At 46.0% G+C, this 15,529-nt stretch overlaps 2 long non-coding RNA genes across 2 annotated transcripts; both read right to left on the bottom strand.

Moving 5' to 3' along the window:
* Positions 1-5,931: 5,931 nt before the first annotated feature.
* Positions 5,932-6,809, bottom strand: LOC129834960 (uncharacterized). The gene is made up of 2 exons (XR_008756337.1): positions 6,220-6,809; positions 5,932-6,100 (listed from the first exon to the last, which is right to left on the bottom strand). It is a non-coding gene; the product is annotated as an uncharacterized LOC129834960 (long non-coding RNA).
* A 4,024-nt stretch (positions 6,810-10,833) lies between these two features.
* LOC129834952 (uncharacterized) lies at positions 10,834-11,337 on the bottom strand. The gene is made up of 2 exons (XR_008756335.1): positions 11,122-11,337; positions 10,834-11,002 (listed from the first exon to the last, which is right to left on the bottom strand). It is a non-coding gene; the product is annotated as an uncharacterized LOC129834952 (long non-coding RNA).
* Positions 11,338-15,529: the final 4,192 nt, after the last annotated feature.

The following is a 15,529-nucleotide window of genomic DNA, read 5'->3' as shown; positions in this document are numbered from 1 at the left end:
AATGAATCTCTTGGTGAGGAATATTTATCACAGTAAAGGAGAAAGTGCATCTCTGTTTCTACCTCCCCTGTCGTGCAGTGACCACATACACGCTCCTCTTTGGGTAGCCATGTCTTTTTATGTTTGCCGGTCTCTCTCATGAAACATACAGCACTATTTCCCATAACCTATGCTCAAAGTACTATTGTATCGTACACCAATCATATGCTGTTAAATATACGTAGGGTGCACCACTTCAAGTTAAAAGGTGGAGAATTGGGAAATAGCTAGTTATTATTATTACATAGCTAGGTATTCCATTGTTTTCATGTGAACGTCATTATATGAAAGAAAAAAAAAAGAGTTTAATGTCATTCATCACTATCATCTTACGGAACAACAATGACTGGCTTGATTTACACTGATTTGTTGTCTACACTAACTATCTCCAGGGATATGAATGTGACAGTAAGTGGTTTTTGTCTTTTACTTGTGATTGACAGTTTACAACACAGAAATATGACACCTGTTCAATCCTACTTCTCGAGGACTCGAGATAAATAAATTCTACTTCTTGAGGATTCATGAAAAATAAATCCTACTTCTCGAGGACTCAAGATAAATAAATCCTACTTCTCGAGGACTCAAGATAAATAAATTCTACTTCTTGAGGATTCATGAAAAATACTTGAGTTGGCAGTTTTCTTTTGTGAAAATGAATGTCAGTGGCTGTCTGTCATTGTCTCTGCTGGGCTGTAGGTTTAGTAGTTCTCTGACTCAGAAAAGCTCTTTGATTTTTCTCCATAATGTATACATGTCATTTAGAGATGATTGTGCAAGGAGCTCAAAATAAGTCAGTCAGTTAGTACAGCCTTCCTTTTTAGCCGAGCGCTGAACGGTTGAATAGCAGGCAGCCACTGGCTGAAGACACGAGCGACACAGAGTAGCTTCAAGGAAATAGGCAGCTCCTTTACCAACTTAATGGCATGTTTTCTGTTTTTCGTTCAGGATGTCTGTCATCTGCTACACTGGCAGGCTTTAACCTCACCATTTATAAACAGCTCTTGGTGATTGGTCGATGAAACGTCTGGCATGCAGTATGTTGACCCTATTATCAAACAGTATACTAGCTTCATTCAATGAGTGTGTAGCCAGTCGGCCAATAGCATTAAGTGTTTTATTAATATTCCCTCAGGTTGAGTAAAGCCTGATCTGAGGTGAATTAGGGTGGTTACTGTGAACGCTTAATGTGTACAGTAGTCTATACACTCTTTGTGTCTCTGTAAGGGTTCACCCATTAACACACTGTGCCAGTCAGTCAGCCAGCCAGTCAGCCAGTTAGCCAGCCTTGTAATCACTACCAAATGTAGGTGTGGTATCTTAAACCCTGCAGTCCTCTTTGACGTTGACTTATCTTTTGATGAATAATTATCTGGTAGCCGAAGCTGTCCTTTGATTTTTTTTTTAACAGTCTAATTGATGGGTTCAGTGAGGTTGATTTTTTTTTTTTTACAGTTTAATTGATGGGTTCAGTGAGGATATAGAAATACGTCTAGTGCTTCTACTAAAGAGGGGCACTAATATCAGAGATGCAGATGAAGCTACACATCTGACCTTGTACGGTGTATCTGTTTACATAATCTATATGAGAGAGAGACACAGGAGGAGGGGAGAGAGACAGGAGGAGAGAGACAGGAGGAGAGACAGGAGGAGAGAGACAGGAGGAGAGAGACAGGAGGAGAGAGACAGGAGGAGAGAGAGAGAGAGAGAGAGAGAGAGAGAGAGAGAGAGAGAGAGAGAGAGAGAGAGAGAGAGAGAGACAGGAGGAGGGGAGAGAGACAGGAGGAGAGAGACAGGAGGAGAGACACAGGAGGAGGGGAGAGAGACAGGAGGAGAGAGAGACAGGAGGAGAGAGACAGGAGGAGAGAGAGACAGGAGGAGAGAGACAGGAGGAGAGAGACAGGAGGAGAGAGAGAGAGAGAGAATTAGCGATACAAAATGGTGACATGTGGACAACCCATTTTAAAACACTCTCAACACCGTTCAAATTGACACAAACGCAGAACAACGACAAATTCATGAGAAGTTGAATGGATTAGAAAAAGCTATAACAATCAAAATCCATTGGACTCCCCAATTACTGACCAGGAGCTCTATAAGAAACTTCAGGCCCTCAAATTTAAAAAAGCATGCGGACCTGATGGCATCCTAAATGAGCTGTTCTAACTCACTAGTACAAAATTTCAATTGGCTATATTAAAACTGTTTATTTTGATCCTGAGTGCAGGTTATTTCCCTGACATCTGGTATCAAGGACTCATTACCCCAATCTTTAAAAACGGAGACAAATATGACCCTAACAATTACAGAGGCATTTGTGTGAACAGTAACCTGGGGAAGGTTTTCTGTAGTATTATAAATGTAAGTTCTAAACTTCCTTAATAAGCACAATGTCTTGAGTAGAAAACTAATTGGATATATACCAAAACATCGCGCAACTGATCATATTTACACCCTACACACCCTGATAGATAAGCATATCCACCAAAATAATACCAAAATATGCGCTTGCTTTATCGAATTCCAAAAAAGCATTTGATTCTATTTGGCATACAGAACTGTTCTACAAAGTTATTGAAAGTGGTGTAGGGGGTAAAACATATGACATAATTAAATCAATATACTGTCAATATAAATCAATATCACTATACTGACAATACGTGCAGCATTAAAATTGGCAAGAAAATAACAGAATTCTTTAACCAGGGGCAGGGCCTTCATCAGGGTTGTAATCTGAGCCCTGCACTCTTCAATATTTACATCAACTAATTGGCCACTATTCTAGAAAAATCCTCAGCCCCTGGTGTTAGTCTCCACAAATCAGAGGTCAAATGCCTACTCTTTGCAGATGACCTATGCCTGCTGTCACCCACAGCACATGACCTACATCAGAGCCTGGACCTGCTAGAGCAGTACTGCCAGACCTGGGCCCTGGCAGTAAACCCCAAAAATACTAAAATAATGATTTTCCAGAGAAGATCCAGATCTCATGGAATTAGACCAAAGTTCTCAATTGATACAAAATACTGTATATAGAGTACTGCACACACTACAATTACTTAGGTTTAAAAATAAGCTCAACTGGACACCTTAATGAGGCAGTGAATGAACTGAGAGAGAAAGCACGCAGGGCATTCTACGCCATTAAAAAGCACATTCAAATTGGAATATCTATTAAAATTTGGCTAAAAATAATTGAATATGTAATTGAACCAATTGCACTTTATGGCAGCGAGGTGTGGGGTCCACTTGCAAAACAAGATTTCATCAAATGGGACAAAGACCCCATTGAAACCCTGCATGCAGAGTTCTGTACGATTCTCCTACATGTCCAGAGGAAAACTACAAACAATGCATGCAGGGCAGAATTAGGCCAATATCCACTAATAATAAAAAATAAAAAATAAAAAAAGAGGATTATCATTACCAAGCCCTGCAATGCCAAGAGCTGACCAAAGAAATAGTCCCCTCATCCAGCTGGTCCTGGGGCTGAGTTCACAAACTTGTTCTACTAACACACTGAAGTCTCCTAGTTAGCTGTCTCCTAGCTAGCTGTCTCCTAGCTAGCTGTCTCCTAACTAGCAGTTTCCTAACTAGCGGTCTCCTAGCTAACTGTCTCCTAGCTAGCTGTCTCCTAGCTAGCTGTCTCCTAGCTAGCTGTCTCCTAGATAGCTGCCTCCTAACTAGCGGTCTGCTAGCTAGCTGTCTCCTAGCTATCTGTCTCTTAGCTAGCTGTCTCATAGCTAGCTCCATAAAGCCCTCCTTTCATGCCTTCACCGGAACCCTATGGCAGGAAATTAACTCCATACCTACAGGGTATGTGAATCTCATCATAAGGCGTAACACTGAGCTCTCTCTCACAACAACGACCTGACTTGTTTGGGCCCAGTCTCCAACCATCGCCATCAACTACTGTATATGACATATCTATGGAACCAATGTTTTCAAGGAGCTACTGTACTGTTCGCTGTCATCGTGTGTGAAACTATATTTAGCTAAATATTTGCCAAAACAAAATATAACTGAACCTGCTCTGATGGAAAGTAAGATTGGCTGAGCAGACTTCCTCTGTAGGGTTTTATAGTGTGAGTGTCACGCCCTGACCTTAGAGAGCCTTTTTTATGTCTCTTTTTGGTTCGGTCAGGGTGTGATTTGGGTGGGCATTCTATGTCCTTTATTTCTATGATTTGTGTTTCTATGTTTTGGCCGGGTATGGTTCTCAATCAGGGACAGCTGTCTATCATTGTCTCTGATTGGGAATCATACTTAGGCAGCCCTTTTTCCACACCTGTGATTGTGGGTAGTTGACTTTGTTAGAGGCACTATAGCCCTCGTAAGCTTCACGGTTGTTTATTTGTTTCTTGTTTTGTTTGGCGTCTGTCACACCCTGGCCTTAGTTATCTTTGTTTTCTTTATTATTTTAGTTAGGTCAGGGTGTGACATGGGGGATGTATGTGTTTTTGAATTGTCTAGGGTTTTTGTATGTTTATGGGGCAGTGTTCAGTCTAGGTGTTTGTATGTCTATGGTTGCCTAGATTGGTTCTCAATTAGAGACAGCTGTCTATCGTTGTCTCTGATTGGGAGCCATATTTAGGCAGCCATAGTCATTAGGTAGGTTGTGGGTGATTGTCTATGTCTTTACGTTAGTTGCTTGTGTCTGCACTTTCGTTTTATAGCTTCACGGTCGTTTGTTGTTTTTGTATAGTTTGTCAGTGTTCGTTTCGTGTTCGTCTTCGGTAAATAACTTCTCTGGGGCAGGTGGGACGCAAACGTCCCACCGGCCAATAGCCAGGGAAAATACAGCGTGCCATATTCAAATAACATGATATAAAAATCAAACTTTCATTAAATCACACATGTAAGATACCAAATTAAAGCTACACTCGTTGTGAATCCAGCCAACATGTCAGATTTCAAAAAGGCTTTTCGGCGAAAGCATAAGATGCTATTATCTGATGATAGCACAACAGTAAACAAAGGGAGTAGCATATTTCAACACTGCAAGCACAACACAAAACGCAGAAATAAAATATAAATCATGCCTTACCTTTGATGAAATTCTTTTGTTGGCACTCCAATATGTCCCATAAACATCACAAATGGTCCTTTTGTTTGTGGCCTGCTGGAGGTCATTTTGCAGGGCTTTGGCAGTGCACCTCCTTGCAACAAAGGCGGAGGTAGCGGTCCTGCTGCTGGGTTGTTGCCCTCCTATGGCCTCCTCCACGTCTCCTGATGTACTGGCCTGTCTCCTGGTAGCGCCTCCATGCTCTGGACACTACGCTGACAGACACAGCAAACCTTTTTGCCACAGCTCGCATTGATGTGCCATCCTGGATGAACTGCACTACCTGAGCCACTTGTGTGGGTTGTAGACTCCGTCTCATGCTACCACTAGAGTGAAAGCACCGCCAGCATTCAAGAGTGACCAAAACATCAGCCAGGAAGCATAGAAACTGAGAAGTGGTGTGTCGTCACCACCTGCAGAACCATTCCTTTATTGGGGGTGCTGTGCTAATTGCCTATAATTTCCACCTTTTGTCTATTCCATTTGCACAACAGCATGTGAAATGTATTGTCAATCAGTGTTGCTTCCTAAGTGGACAGTTTGATTTCACAGAAGTGTGATTGACTTGGAGTTACATTGTGTTGTTTAAGTGTTCCCTTTATTTTTTTGAGCAGTGTATATCAAAAGTTACATGTAAATTTACCAAAACATTTCAAACTACTTTTGCCATACAACGTTAGGTATTTTTAAACGTTAATAATCAATTTGAAGACGGGATGATCTGTGTTCAATACAAAAAGAAACCAAACTGACGCAACTTTTTTCAAAACGTGACTCTGTCACGTTCTTTCAAGATCGAACCCAGAAGCAGACCAGGACAAGGAGCGTAGGAAGAAGGTGAGTATTTATTTACAATTAAATGTGAAAGGGTAGATATATCCAGATGGCGTAGCGGGCAGCGGTGGTGAATTGATGAGAGGAAATAGGTGAATCCAATGGAGTAGCGGAATCCTCTGTCAACCAGGCGGGAATGGGGTGAATGATCCAGGTGAGTAACTGAAGGCAAAACAAACGGAGGTAAGTTCAAGGCAAGCAATACGTAAACAAAAACAACAAAACAAATACTATCCAACTTGAGTCTGATACTATGGCACAACATACTGTTCATGGCTAACGATCCGGCAGGGAATGGATGTCAGGTCAGAGTTTTTGAAGGGGAGAGGTGATGATCAGGACAGGTGTGCAGATTACTGATGGGATACAGGTGCGGGTGAACATCAATCTCCCAACAAGCTAATTCGCCCGGCAACCAGACAGGGTGCGTTCCAGGACACCGGAAACACACTCCAGGACAGAAACACAGGCAAACACAGACTCAGGAAGCGGGATTCATGACAGTACCCCCCCTCCGACGAACGCCACCGGGCGGACTACCTGGAGCGCCAGGATGGAGGCGGTAGAAGTCACGAAGCAGATCGTCATCAAGGATCTGACGCCGAGGAATCCAACTCCTCTCCTCTGGACCATATCCTTCCCAATCAACTAAATACTGGTACCCTCGACCCCGCCGTCTGGAGTCCATGATGCGGCGCACCGTGTAGACAGGACCACCTCCGATCATCCGAGGAGGAGGAGGACGAGGAGGAGGAGGCAACAGAGGACTGAGGTGAACCGGCTTGAGACAGGAGACATGAAAAGTGGGATGAACTCTAAGTGTTGCAGGCAACTTGAGTCGAACCACCACCGGATTAATGATTCTCTCCACTACAAACGGCCCAATGAACTTCGGTGACAACTTCCTCGACTCCGTCCGTAGAGGAAGATCCCGTGTAGCCAACCAAACCTTATCTCCAACCGTATAAGCTGGGGCAGGAATCCGACGACGATTCCCCTGGATCTGATACCGGTCAGAAACTCTAAAGAGAGCCTTCCTGGCCCGATGCCAGGTCCGGTGGCAACGACGAATGTGGGTCGGGACAGATGGAACCGAGAGATCCCTTTCCTGAGAAGGAAACAAAGGAGGTTGGTATCCGTAAAGGCATTGGAAGTGGGACATCCCAGTGGCAGATGAAGGAAGGGTATTATGGGCATACTCAACCCAGGGTAATTGAGATGACCAAGAGGTAGGATCAGAGGAGACAAGACAACGCAGCGTGGACTCCATCTTCTGGTTGGCTCTCTCCGCCTGACCATTAGATTGTGGGTGAAATCCAGAAGTGAGACTGACTGTAGCTCCAATGGCCAAACAGAAGGATCTCCAGACAGCAGAGGTAAACTGAGGACCACGGTCAGAAACAATGTCACTGGGCAATCCGTGAACCCTGAAAACCTCCCTAACCAGGATCTCAGACGTCTCCGTAGCCGATGGAAGCTTGGAGAGAGGGACAAAATGAGCAAACTTGCTGAATCTGTCCACAATGGTCAGAATGACCGTGTTCCCAACAGAAGGGGGCAATCCTGTGACAAAATCCAGGGCCAGATGCGACCAAGGTCGCCGAGGAATAGGTAGGGGGTGAAGAAGCCCAGAGCTGGGCCGTTTGGTACTCTTGTTCTGGGCACAAACAGGACATGCGGCAACAAACCTCCGGGTATCTTCTCCCATGGCAGGCCACCAAAATCGTCTGCGCAGTAGCGCCATAGTCCGAGCAACGCCAGGGTGACAAGCTATCTTGCTGGCGTGGGACCACTGAAGAACAGCAGCACGGACCGACTCAGGCACGAACAACCGACCGGGTGGACCGTTACCAGGGCCGAGCTGCGTCTGAAGGGCCGCCATCACATCCTCCTCAATCCTCCAAGTAACGGCTCCCACGACAAGGTTCTGGGGAAGAATCGTCTCAGTCTTGACCCCACTCTCCTCCGTCTTGGAGAACATCCGGGACAAGGCGTCCGCCTTGCCATTCTTCGACCCAGGTCGGAACGTCAGAGAAAAATTGAAGCGTCCAAAAAACAAAGCCCACCTGGCCTGACGGGAGTTGAGACGTTTAGCCGATTGCACGTAAGCCAGATTCTTGTGGTCAGTCCAGACCACAAACGGTTGCTCCGCTCCCTCCAACCAGTGACGCCACTCCTCCAAGGCAAGCTTCACAGCGAGAAGCTCCCGGTTACCCACATCGTAGTTACTTTCAGCTGGAGAAAGACGACAAGAGTAGAAAGCGCAGGGATGGAGTTTACCGTCAGTGGAGCTACGCTGGGACAGGATGGCGCCCACCCCCACATCAGACGCGTCCACTTCAACAACAAACTGACGGGAAGTGTCAGGTTGAGAGAGAATCGGGGCGTTGGTGAATCGACTCTTCAAGTCCAGAAATGCTCGGTCTGCCTCAGGAGTCCAACAGAACCTTCTGGTGCAAGACGTCAAGGCAGTTAATGGAGCGGCCACCCGGCTGTAATCACGGATAAACCTCCGATAGAAGTTCGCAAACCCCAGGAATCTCTGGAGCTGCAATCTCGTACCAGGCTGAACCCAATCCCGAACCGCCCGAACCTTCTCTTGGTCCATCTTGATCTCTCCCCTGGAGATGATGTACCCGAGAAAGGATGTAGTGTGGGCGTGAAAATCACACTTCTCTGCTTTCACAAACAGACGGTTCTCCAATAACCGCTGCAGGACCTGCTTAACATGCTGGATGTGGCTAGAAAGCTCCTTGGAGAAAATCAAGATGTCATCCAGGTAAACGAACACAAACAGACCGATCATATCCCTCAGCACGTCATTCACCAAACATTGGAACACTGCTGGAGCGTTGGAAAGTCCAAACGGCATCACCAGGTACTCGAAATGTCCCATAGGTGTATTGAATCCAGTCAACCACTCGTCCCCCTCTTTGATCCGAACCAGATGAGATCAAGCTTCGTAAACACAGTAGCACCCTGTAAAGAATCGAAAGCGGAGCTCATCAAGGGCAAGGGGTACTTGTTCTTGACCGTAATATCATTCAACCCCCGATAATCAATACACGGTCGAAGAGAGCCATCCTTCTTACTCACAAAAAAAAATCCAGCTCCCAGAGGTGATGACGAGGGACGAATGAGACCTGCAGCAAGAGACTCCTTTATGTAGGTTTCCAGGGCTTCCCGTTCAGGTCGAGAAATACTGTATAACCGTCCCTTGGGAAAGGCAGCTCCAGGGAACAGCTTAATCGTACAATCATAAGGTCGGTGGGGAGGAAGTGACTGAGCTTTCTGCTTACTGAACACCTCACCCAACTCGTGATATGTTTCAGGAACCAGGGACAAATCAGGAGAAGCAGACTCAAAGACCCGACTGGGGACAGCATGAGAACAGGCAGTCCTGAGACAGTTAGCATGGCACTCAATGCTCCAACTAGTTACCTTTCCAGTCACCCAATCGAACGAGGGATTGTGTTCCTTTAGCCAGGGATATCCAAGAACCAGAGGTACATGGGGGGAAGGCAAAATGAAAAAAGAAATAACCTCTGAATGATTCCCCGACAACAACATCTTAACCGGTTCAGTCCTCATAGTGATCCGTGCCAGAACACTGCCGTTCAGAGTGGTTGCTTCAATGGCTTCCGGTAATTGCTCCTTGGAAAGCCCCAGCTGTTCCACTAAGTCGGCATCAATGAAGCTGTCATCGGCACCTGAATCGATGAAAGCGTTAATCGCTAAACTCTGATCCTTATTTATGAGGGTAGCAGGAAAACGAGGTCTGACAGAACTCTTAAGAGGTTGAAACTGGCTCGCTAACAAACCTCCCAAACTTAACGAGCCGAGCAGTTTAACGGGCGCTGAGGACAAACGGAGATGTAATGTCCCGAACTACCACAGTAGAGGCAGCTGTTGGTCTCACGTCTACGTTGGCGCTCGTCCTTAGTTAACCCGTGCCGCCCCACTTGCATAGGTTCAGGATCTGGCGGCCGAACTCCTCCACTTATCCCGTGTGAAGGAAAATGATCAACCCGTTCTGGTCCATCTCCTGACCCGAATGATAACCGAGTCTCAGATTGATTAGATGGACCCCACTTCTTCTCCCTCCTTCTCTCTCGGACTCTATTATCTACCCGGATAGCTAAGGTAACCAAACTATCTAGGTCACTAGGCTCTGGATAGGAGATCAGCTCATCCTTGAGTTGCTCCGACAACCCCTGGTAAAAAAAATCGCTTGTAGTGATTCCTCATTCCAACCACTCTCCACAGCCAATGTCCTGAATTCTATCACAAAGTCTGCCACACTGAGAGTTCCTTGGCGAAGAGAGAACAAACGTTTAGCTGCGTCCTTACCTCGGACTGGATGGTCAAAAAGCTTTCTCATCTCTCCCGTGAACTCCTGATATGAAGACGTGCAGGTTCCCTGTCGTTCCCAAATGGCTGAAGCCCATTCCAGAGCTCTTCCACGCAGCAGTTCAATAACAAAGGCTATCCTAGCCTTATCTGTGGCGTAAGAGTAGGGCTGCAGATCAAAAACTAACCCACATTGCAAAAGAAATGAACGGCATCCTCCCAGATCTCCCTCGTACTTATCCGGTGTCGGAACCTTGGGCTCACGGAAGGAACCCGCTCCCGAATCGGCAGGTGATATGGGTGAAACAGGTGGTAGATGATCCACCGGCAACCTGAGCTGATCCTGGATACTCGTTAATCTATCCGATAAGTTTCGGATCGAACCCGCTATATCATATAGCGCCGTCTTGTGTTGTCCCAACATCTTCCCCTGCTGGGTGATTGCATGGCAAACGGAGTCCAGGTCCGCTGGGTTCATCACTGGCCGGATCGTTCTGTCACGTTCTTTCAAGATCGAACCCAGAAGCAGACCAGGACAAGGAGCGTAGGAAGAAGGTGAGTATTTATTTACAATTAAATGTGAAAGGGTAGATATATCCAGATGGCGTAGCGGGCAGCGGTGGTGAATTGATGAGAGGAAATAGGTGAATCCAATGGAGTAGCGGAATCCTCTGTCAACCAGGCGGGAATGGGGTGAATGATCCAGGTGAGTAACTGAAGGCAAAACAAACGGAGGTAAGTTCAAGGCAAGCAATACGTAAACAAAAACAACAAAACAAATACTATCCAACTTGAGTCTGATACTATGGCACAACATACTGTTCATGGCTAACGATCCGGCAGGGAATGGATGTCAGGTCAGAGTTTTTGAAGGGGAGAGGTGATGATCAGGACAGGTGTGCAGATTACTGATGGGATACAGGTGCGGGTGAACATCAATCTCCCAACAAGCTAATTCGCCCGGCAACCAGACAGGGTGCGTTCCAGGACACCGGAAACACACTCCAGGACAGAAACACAGGCAAACACAGACTCAGGAAGCGGGATTCGTGACAGACTCTCTCCAAAAATGTACTTAATGTGACCCTCATTTACGATAGCCCGACTTCTTCACTACACAAAGGAATAACCTCAACCGATTTCCAAGGACTGGTGACATCCAGTGGATGCAGTAGAAACTGCAAGCAATGTCCATTAGAAATCTGGTGTCTCTAAAAAATTTCATTGAAAAGACAGTGACATCAAAAAAAAACAAATTCTGAATGGTTTGTCCTCAGGGTTTTGCCTGCTACATTAGTTCTGTTATTCTCACAGACATGATTCAAACAGTTTTAGAAACTTCAGAGTGTTTTCTATCCAAATCTACTAATAATATGCATATATTATATTCTGGGGATGAGTAGCAAGCAGTTGAATTTTGGCATGCTATTTTTCCCGAAAGTGAAAAAGCTGCCCCCTGCCCTCAAGAAGATAAAGAGGATGTACTGTTATCACGCTGCGCCTTGGTCCTCCTCTCTTCATTGTTACGACGATCGTGACAGCGTCATTCCATAATAAAAGAAAATGTACGCTCACCACGCTGAACTTTGGTCCTCTTCTTTCGACGGCCGTGACAGTGAGATCCATCTGATGTCCATGTAGGAAAATATCAACTCAGTTGCATTTTGACAGACATAAGTACTGCTAATGAAATACATGTGTAGATGGCAAAATTAAACATGTTAATAATGTCTTAATGTATTGAAATATTGACTATTTCATAAGAAAAAAGTAATTTAAAAATGTCTCTTGCATCAGATGTGTTCATTTTTTTTACAGTTCTAATGTTGAGAACGCATTCACAAGTAGACCACATTCGGGTTTGTTTATTATCCCTTTGGTACTATTTTCACAAGTACGTCATACATGTTCAAGTACGTCATACATGTTCACTACTGTTAGTACGTAACTACAAACTGGGCACACTTGTAGCCAGTATTTTGTAGCCAGTATTTCATTCAAAACCGGTCATTGTGCGTTCATTTGAATTGTAAACATCTCTCGCCACACATCCATTAATTCAAAATATACATTTATTCAAAATATAAGTTTATTCAAAATATACATTTATTCAAAATATAAGTTTATTCAAAATATATGTTTATTTATTGTAAAATGTAATGAGAAGATTTGTTTAATCACCAAAACACAACATGATATAATTTCAATTTACTCGCTTTAACTAGCAGTTAATCATAATAGAAAACAATGTAAGATACTGTATGTGTTTCAAATCGCACTTAGAAGTGCTGAAAGCAATATGCTACAGTACTGTACATTACAGTAGATTACCCAGTTTTCACATTAAGCTATATGTAACCGATGCGAAATGGCTAGTTAGCGGGAAAAACCTTTTGGCACGGCGAATCCAAGCTTGACATTGGTCTGAATTGATGTTGTCGCATGCCTCATCCATGGCCAGAAGTTAGTCCATACACTGAGGTGAATTCCCGGCAGTGAAAGATCCTCATGGCTGCAGGCTACCTGAAGGAAGCTTCTCGTGGCTGTAGGCTACCTGAAGGAAGCTCCTCATGGCTGTAGGCTACCTGAAGGAAGCTCCTCATGGCTGTAGGCTACCTGAAGGAAGCTCCTCATGGCTAGAGGCTTGCTGAAGGAAGCTCCTCATGGCTGCAGGCTAGCTGAAGGAAGCTCCTCAAGGCTGTAGGCTTGCTGAAGGAAGCTCCTCATGGCTGCAGGCTAGCTGAAGGAAGCTTCTCGTGGCTATAGGCTAGCTGAAGGAAGCTCCTCAAGGCTGTAGGCTAGCTGAAGGAAGATCCTCATGGCTATAGGCTAGCTGAAGGAATCTCCTCATGGCTATAGGCTAGCTGAAGGAAGCTTCTCGTGGCTGTAGGCTACCTGAAGGAAGCTCCTCATGGCTGCAGGCTAGCTGAAGGAAGCTTCTCGTGGCTATAGGCTAGCTGAAGGAAGCTCCTCAAGGCTGTAGGCTAGCTGAAGGAAGATCCTCATGGCTATAGGCTAGCTGAAGGAATCTCCTCATGGCTATAGGCTAGCTGAAGGAAGCTTCTCGTGGCTGTAGGCTACCTGAAGGAAGCTCCTCATGGCTATAGGCTAGCTGAAGGAAGCTTCTCGTGGCTATAGGCTAGCTGAAGGAAACTTCTCATGGGTATAGGCTAGCTGAAGGAAGCCCCTCGTGGCTATAGGCTAGCTGAAGGAAGCTCCTCATGGCTGCAGGCTAGCTGAAGGAAGCTTCTCGTGGCTATAGGCTAGCTGAAGGAAGCTCCTCAAGGCTGTAGGCTAGCTGAAGGAAGATCCTCGTGGCTATAGGCTAGCTGAAGGAAGCTCGTCATGGCTATAGGCTAGCTGAAGGAAGCTCCTCATGGCTATAGGCTAGCTGAAGGAAGTTTCTCATGCTATAGACTAGCTGAAGGAAGCTCCTCATGGATATAGGCTAGCTGAAGGAAACTTCTCATGGCTATAGGCTAGCTGAAGGAATCTCCTCATGGCTGCAGGCTAGCTGAAGGAAGCTTCTTGTGGCTATATACTAGCTGAACAAAGCTCCTCGTGGTTATAGGCTAGCTGAAGGAAGCTCCTCATGGCTATAGGCTAGCTGAAGGAAGCTTATCATGGCTATAGGCTAGCTGAAGGAAGCTCCTCATGGCTGCAGGCTAGCTGAAGGAAGCTTCTCGTGGCTGTAGGCTACCTGAAGGAAGCTCCTCGAGGCTGTAGGCTAGCTGAAGGAAGCTCCTCATGGCTGTAGGCTAGCTGAAGAAAGCTCCTCATGGCTGTAGGCTAGCTGAAGGAAGCTCCTCATGGCTATAGGCTAGCTGAAGGAAACTTCTCATGGCTATAGGTTAGCTGAAGGAAGTTTCTCATGGCTGTAGGCTAGCTGAAGGAAGCTCCTCATGGCTGCAGGCTAGCTGAAGGAAGCTCCTAATGGCTATAGGCTAGCTGAAGGAAACTTCTCATGGCTATAGGCTAGCTGAAGGAAGTTTCTCATGGCTGCAGGCTAGCTGAAGGAAGCTCCTCATGGCTGCAGGCTAGCTGAAGGAAGCTCCTCATGGCTATAGGCTAGCTGAAGGAAGCTTCTCATGGCTATAGGCTAGCTGAAGGAAGCTTCTCATGGCTATAGGCTAGCTGAAGGAAGTTTCTCATGGCTGTAGGCTAACTGAAGGAATCTCCTCAAGGCTGTAGGCTAGCTGAAGGAAGCTCCTCATGGGTATAGGCTAGCTGAAGGAAGCCCCTCGTGGCTATAGGCTAGCTGAAGGAAGCTCCTCATGGCTGCAGGCTAGCTGAAGGAAGCTTCTCGTGGCTATAGGCTAGCTGAAGGAAGCTCCTCAAGGCTGTAGGCTAGCTGAAGGAAGATCCTCGTGGCTATAGGCTAGCTGAAGGAAGCTCGTCATGGCTATAGGCTAGCTGAAGGAAGCTCCTCATGGCTATAGGCTAGCTGAAGGAAGTTTCTCATGCTATAGACTAGCTGAAGGAAGCTCCTCATGGATATAGGCTAGCTGAAGGAAACTTCTCATGGCTATAGGCTAGCTGAAGGAATCTCCTCATGGCTGCAGGCTAGCTGAAGGAAGCTTCTTGTGGCTATATACTAGCTGAACAAAGCTCCTCGTGGTTATAGGCTAGCTGAAGGAAGCTCCTCATGGCTATAGGCTAGCTGAAGGAAGCTTATCATGGCTATAGGCTAGCTGAAGGAAGCTCCTCATGGCTGCAGGCTAGCTGAAGGAAGCTTCTCGTGGCTGTAGGCTACCTGAAGGAAGCTCCTCGAGGCTGTAGGCTAGCTGAAGGAAGCTCCTCATGGCTGTAGGCTAGCTGAAGAAAGCTCCTCATGGCTGTAGGCTAGCTGAAGGAAGCTCCTCATGGCTATAGGCTAGCTGAAGGAAACTTCTCATGGCTATAGGTTAGCTGAAGGAAGTTTCTCATGGCTGTAGGCTAGCTGAAGGAAGCTCCTCATGGCTGCAGGCTAGCTGAAGGAAGCTCCTAATGGCTATAGGCTAGCTGAAGGAAACTTCTCATGGCTATAGGCTAGCTGAAGGAAGTTTCTCATGGCTGCAGGCTAGCTGAAGGAAGCTCCTCATGGCTGCAGGCTAGCTGAAGGAAGCTCCTCATGGCTATAGGCTAGCTGAAGGAAGCTTCTCATGGCTATAGGCTAGCTGAAGGAAGCTTCTCATGGCTATAGGCTAGCTGAAGGAAGTTTCTCATGGCTGTAGGCTAACTGAAGGAATCTCCTCAAGGCTG

This window comes from Salvelinus fontinalis, chromosome 3 (assembly GCF_029448725.1).
Source record: "Salvelinus fontinalis isolate EN_2023a chromosome 3, ASM2944872v1, whole genome shotgun sequence".
NCBI lineage: Eukaryota > Metazoa > Chordata > Actinopteri > Salmoniformes > Salmonidae > Salvelinus > Salvelinus fontinalis.
This window is presented reverse-complemented; position numbering and strand designations above follow the sequence as displayed.